This window comes from Colobus angolensis, unplaced genomic scaffold, assembly GCF_000951035.1.
Source record: "Colobus angolensis palliatus isolate OR3802 unplaced genomic scaffold, Cang.pa_1.0 Scaffold142, whole genome shotgun sequence".
In the NCBI taxonomy this organism is placed as follows: Eukaryota; Metazoa; Chordata; class Mammalia; order Primates; family Cercopithecidae; genus Colobus; species Colobus angolensis.
Genome location: NW_012114511.1, coordinates 834362 through 840403, shown reverse-complemented (window position 1 = coordinate 840403; position 6042 = coordinate 834362). Strand labels below are relative to the sequence as shown.

Sequence of the window (6042 nt, the reverse complement as noted above, 5' to 3'; positions counted from 1 at the left end):
ATCTAGGCAGAGGCTCCCAAGCCTCAACTCTTGTACTCTCTGCACCCACAGGCTTAACACCAAGCAGAAGCTTCCAAGGCTTATGGTTTGCACCTTCTGAAGCAGCAGCCCATGTACCTGGGACCCTTTGAGCCATGGCTGAAGCTGGAGCAGCTGGGATACAGGGAGCAGTGCCCCAAGGCTGCATATGGCAGCAGGTCCCTGTGACTGACCCATAAAACCATTCTTCCCTCCTAAGCCTTTTGGCCTGTGATGAGAGGGGCTACCTCAAAGGTCTCTGAAATGCCTTCAGGGACTTTTTCCCATTTTCTTGGCTGCAAACTTCAGTTACGCAAACTATGCAGCTGGCTTGAATTACTCCCTGGAAAATGGGTTTTTCTTCTCTACCACATGGGCGGGCTGCAAATTTTCCAAAACTTTTACCCTCTGCTTCCCTTTTAAATGTATAAGTTAGGGGGGCAAGGCGGGTGCCGAGGTTTGCAAGGGCTCGTAGTGGCCAGAAATCCGGCTCAGAGTGGTGGCAGCCCAGCTTCCACTGCCCGTGAACTAAGGACAGTCCACTCCCTCTCGTTGGCTCCAAATCCTGATCCAGGCGGGGGCCAGAGGTCCCTCGCCTCCCTGCTGAGGACCGAAAATGAGCTTCCTCTTCAGCAGCCGCTCTTCTAAAACATTCAAACTGAAGAATATCCCTGAAGGATCTCACCAGTATGAACTATTAAAACATGCAGAAGCAACTCTAGGAAGTGAGAATCTGAGACAAGCTGTTATGCTGCCTGAGGGAGAGGATCTCAATGAATGGATTGCTATAAATACTGTGGATTTCTTTAACCAGATCAACATGTTATATGGAACTATTACAGAATTCTGCACTGAAGCAAGCTGTCCAGTCATGTCTGCAGGTCCAAGATATGAATATCACTGGGCAGATGGTACTAATATTAAAAAGCCAATCAAATGTTCTGCAACAAAATACATTGACTATTTGATGACTTGGGTTCAGGATCAGCTTGATGATGAAACTCTTTTTCCTTCTAAGATTGGTGTCCCATTTCCCAAGAACTTTATGTCTGTGGCAAAGACTATTCTAAAGCATCTGTTCAGGGTTTATGGCCATATTTATCACCAGCACTTTGATTCTATGATGCAGCTGCAAGAGAAGGCCCACCTCAACACCTCCTTTAAGCACTTCATTTTCTTTGATCAGGAATTTAATCTGATTGATAGGTGTGAGCTGGCACCTCTTCAAGAATTAATAGAGAAATTTGGATCCAAAGACAGATAAATGTTTCTTCTAGAATACTGTTACCCTCTTGTTTCATCTATTGCTAGAACTATCTCATTGCTATCTGTTATAGACTAGTCATACAGACTTTAAGAAAACAGGATAAAAAGATATCCATTGTCTGTGTCTACTGATAAGATTATCCCAAAAGTAGATTGGCATGATAGTTTCCGAGTAAGACCTTAAGGACACAGCCAAATCTTAAGTACTGTGTGACTACTCCTGTTATTATCACATAGTCATACTTGGTTGTAATATGTGATAGTTAACCTGTAGCTTATAAATTTACTTATTATTCTTTTACTCATTTACTCAGTCATTTCTTTACAAGAAAATGAGTGAATCTGTTTTAGGTGACAGCATAATGGACATGAAGAATTTCCATCAATAATTTATGAATGAGTTTCCAGAACAAATTTCTTAATAACACAATCAGATTGGTTTTATTCTTTTATTTTACAAATAAAAAAAATGTATTTTTCAGTAAAAAAATAAAATAAATAAATAAATATATAAGTTCTAGTTTCAGGTCATTTCTTTGCTCATATATGTTAGCATATGGTATTAGAAGTAGCCAGGCCATATCTTAAATGCCTTGCTGCTTAGAAATGTCTTCTACCAGATACCCTAAATCATCATTCTCAAGTTCAAAGTTACACAGATTGCTAGAGCAGGAGCACAATGCCACCAGCCTCTTTGTTGACACATAAGAAAAGTGACCTTTGCTGCAGTTCTCATTAAATTCCTCACCTCCACCTGAGACCTAATCAGCCTGGTGTTCACTGTCCATATCACTATCAGCATTTTGTTCACAACCATCTAACAAGTCTCTGAGAGGTTCCAAACTTTCCCTCATCTTCCTATTTTCTTCTGAGCCCTCCAGACTGTTCCAACCTCTGCCCATTACTCAGTTCTAAAGTTGCTTCCACATTTTCAGGTATCTTTATAGCAATGCCCTACTTCTCAGTACCAATTTTCTATATCAGTTCGTTCTAATACTGCTATAAAGAAATATCTGAGACTGGGTAATTTATAAAGAAAAGAGGTATAATTGGCTCATAGTTCTTCAGGTTGCACAGGAAGCATGGCTTGGGAGTTCTCAGGAAACTTACAACCATGGCAAAGGGTGAAGAGAAAGCAGGCATGTCTTACATGGCTGGAGCAGGAGGAAAAGACAGAAGGGGGAGGTTCTACACACTTTTAAACAACCAGATCTCATGAGAATTCACTATCACGAGAACAGAAAGGGTGAAATCCTCTCCCATGTTCCAATCACCTCACACCAGGGACTTCCTCCAACACTGAGGATTGTATTTGACATGAGATTTGGGAAGGGGCACGGATCCAAACCATATCAACCGTGATCAAGTGGGATTTATCCCAGGGATTTAAGGATAATTCGATATACAAAATCAAACATGTGGTAAATCATATCAACAGAATAAAAGGGGAAAAAACATATGATCATTTTCAATATGTGAAGGAAAAGAATTTAATAAAATTCAACACCCCTTCATGGATAAAACTCTCAACAAATTAAGCATTTGAAGGAACATAACTCAACATAATAAAGGTCATATATGACAAACCCACAGCTAACAGCATACTGAATTGGGGGAAGGACAAGGATGCCTATTTTTGCCACTCCTATTCAACACAGTCCTGGTAGTCTTAGCTAGAGCAAGCAGGCAAGAGAAAGAAATAAAAGACATCCAAACTGGAAAGGAGAAACTCAAATTGTCCTTGTTTGCATATAATATGATATTATGTCTAGAAAAGACTCACCAAAAACTCTTAAGTCTGATAAATTCAGTAATGTTGTAGAGTAACAAATCAACATACAAAAATCAGCAGTGTTTCAAGTAACTAGCTAAGAAAGAAATAAAGAAGACAATCCTATTTTCAATAGCTACAAAAAATAAAATACCTACAAATAAAATTAACCAAAGAGGTAAAAGATCTCCATAAGAAAAACTACAAAACACTGGTGAAAGAAATTGAAGAGGACACAGCAAATGGAAAGATATCCCAGGCTCATGAATTAGAAGAATTAATATTATTATGACCATTCTGCCAAAAGCAATCTACAGATTCAATGCAATCACCATCAAAATAACAATGTCATTTTTCACATAAATAGAAAAAACAATCCTAAAATTCATATGGAATCATAAAAGAGCCTGAATAGCCAAAGAATTCTGGAACAAAAGAAACAAAGCTGGAGGCATCACACCACCTAACTTCAAAATATATTACAAGGCTATAGTAACCAAAATAGCATGGTATTGGTATAAAAACAGACACATAGACCAATAGAACAGAACTGAGACTCCAAAAATAAGCCCATGTATTCACAGTCAACTGACTTTCAACAAAGGTGCCAAGGGCATACAACTGGGGAAAGGATACCCTCCTCAGTAAATGGTGCTGGGAAGAGTGGATATCAATAGATCCATAGACTGAATATCCAGAAGACTGAAAGTGGACCCCTCTCTCACAATGTACAAAAATCAACTCAAGATTAAGTAAAGACTTAAACATAGATCCAAAACTACAAAACTGCTAGAAGAAAACATAGGGAAAATATTTCAGGACCTTGGTCCTAGGCAAAGATTTTATAGCTAAGACCTCAAAAGCACAGGCAACAAAAACAGAAATAGACAAATGAAATTATAATAAGCTTAAAAGCTTCTGCACAGGAAACAACCAACAGAGTGAAGAGGCAATCTGTTAAAATGGGAAAAAATATTTGCAAAGTATTCATCCAGTAAAGGACTAATGTCTAGAATATATAAGAAACTCAAACAACTCAGCATTAAAAAACAAGCAAATGAAAAAATATTTTCCTTAAAAAGTGGGCAAAGGACTTAAATAGACATCTCTCAAAACAATACAAATAGACAACAGATACATGAAAAAATGATCAGCATCACTAATCACCAGGGAAACGCAAGTCAAAACCACAATGAGATATGATCTTAGACCAGTTAGAATGGCTATCATTAAGAAGACAAAAAATAACAGATGCTGGTGAGGATATGGAGAAAAGGGTACTCATATACTGTTGGTAGGAACATAAATTAGTTAGTACAGGCACTATAGAAAGCAGTATGAAGATTTCTCAAAAAACTAAAAATAAAACTTCCGTATGATTCAGCAATACAACTACTGGATATTTATCCAAAGGGAAAGAAATCAGTATATCAAAGGGATATACATACTCACGTGTTTATTGCAGCACTATTCATAAACACCAAGATATGTAATCAATCTAAGGTCCATCAATGGACAAATGCATAAAGAAATTGTGGTATACTAGACCACATATGCATAAACCACAAATGCATGAAGAATATGGAATACTATTCAGCTATACAAAAGAATGAAATCCTGTAAGTTGCAGCAACATGGGTGGAACTGGGGGTCATCATGTTAAGTGAAATAAGGCAGACACAGAAAGACAAATTTCACATTGTTTTACTCATATGTGGGAGCTAAATACGTTGATCTCCTGGAAATAGAGAGTAGAATGATAGATACCAGAGACTGGGAAGGGTGTGTACATGGCAGGGCAGGGGTGGAGAGATGAAAAGAGGTGGGTCAATGGGGACAGACGATACAGATAGATAGAAGTTTTAAGTTCTAATATTCAGTAGCAAAGTTAGGAACAATAAATTGGATGGTTCAAAGTAACTGGAAGAGAGAACTTGAAATGTTCCCAACACACAGAAATGATAAATCCTCAAGGTGATAGATACCCCAACAACTGATTTGATCATTAGACATTCTATGCATTCAACAAAGTATGACAAGTACCCCATAAATATGTAAAATAGTAGGTATCAATTAGAAAATATGCAGTCTTCCAATTCATAAACATGGTATTCTTTTTCACCAATTCAAATAATATTTAATGACTTTCAGCAATGTTTTGTAATTTTTAAAATTTGTCCAACTTATTTTTTATTCTGCTTATTGTAGGTATTTTCTATGTTAGACAATTAAAATGAAATATTTTGTATTACAGCATTTTCCAAGTGGCTAATATTGATACATAGGAAAGCCACAGCATATAAAGCATTCATGTTGCCTGGGCACCTTAATGAACTCTCTTATTAATGCTAATAATATTTCTATCAATGTTCTTAAGTTTTCTTGGAAGGTAACTACATAATTTTTAAATAATTATAATTTTGTTTCTTTTCAACAGCTGTGTCTTTTGTTGGGTTCCATGCCTTATTGCATGAAATCATATTAAGTGGTAGACATTGGAATAAGGGTCAACATTCTTATCATATTGTTGCTTTTAATAAGAATATCTCTATTCTTTCCCTATTTTCTACAATGTTGCTTGTTAGTATAGACAAGTGGGGTTGTTTGTTTGTTTGTGGTTTTTTTGAGACAGAGTCTCACTCTGTTACCCAGGTTGGAGTGCAGAGGTGCAATCTCGGCTCACTGCAACCTCCACGTCCCAGGTGCAAACGATTCTTGTGCCTCAGTCTCTCTAGTAGCTGGGATTACGGGTGCATGCCACCACACCCAGCTAATTTTTTTTCTTTTTTGTTTTGTTTTCTTTTTTTTTTTCAGACGGAGTCTCGCTCTGTTGCCCAGGCTGGAGTGCAGTGGTGCAATCTCGGCTCGCTGCAAGCTCTGCCTCCCGGGTTCATGCCATTCTCCTGCCTCAGCCTCCCGAGTAGCTGGGACAGGTGCCCGCCACCATGCCTGGCTAATTTTGTTATTGTATTTTTAGGAGAAACAAG

At 37.9% G+C, this 6042-nt stretch overlaps 1 pseudogene across 1 annotated transcript; it reads left to right on the top strand.

Moving 5' to 3' along the window:
- The first annotated feature begins 634 nt into the window (after positions 1–634).
- On the top strand, positions 635–1762 carry LOC105506946 (annotated as a pseudogene). The gene has a single exon (XR_001001017.1). The product of XR_001001017.1 is annotated as an MOB kinase activator 1A pseudogene (transcript).
- Positions 1763–6042: the final 4280 nt, after the last annotated feature.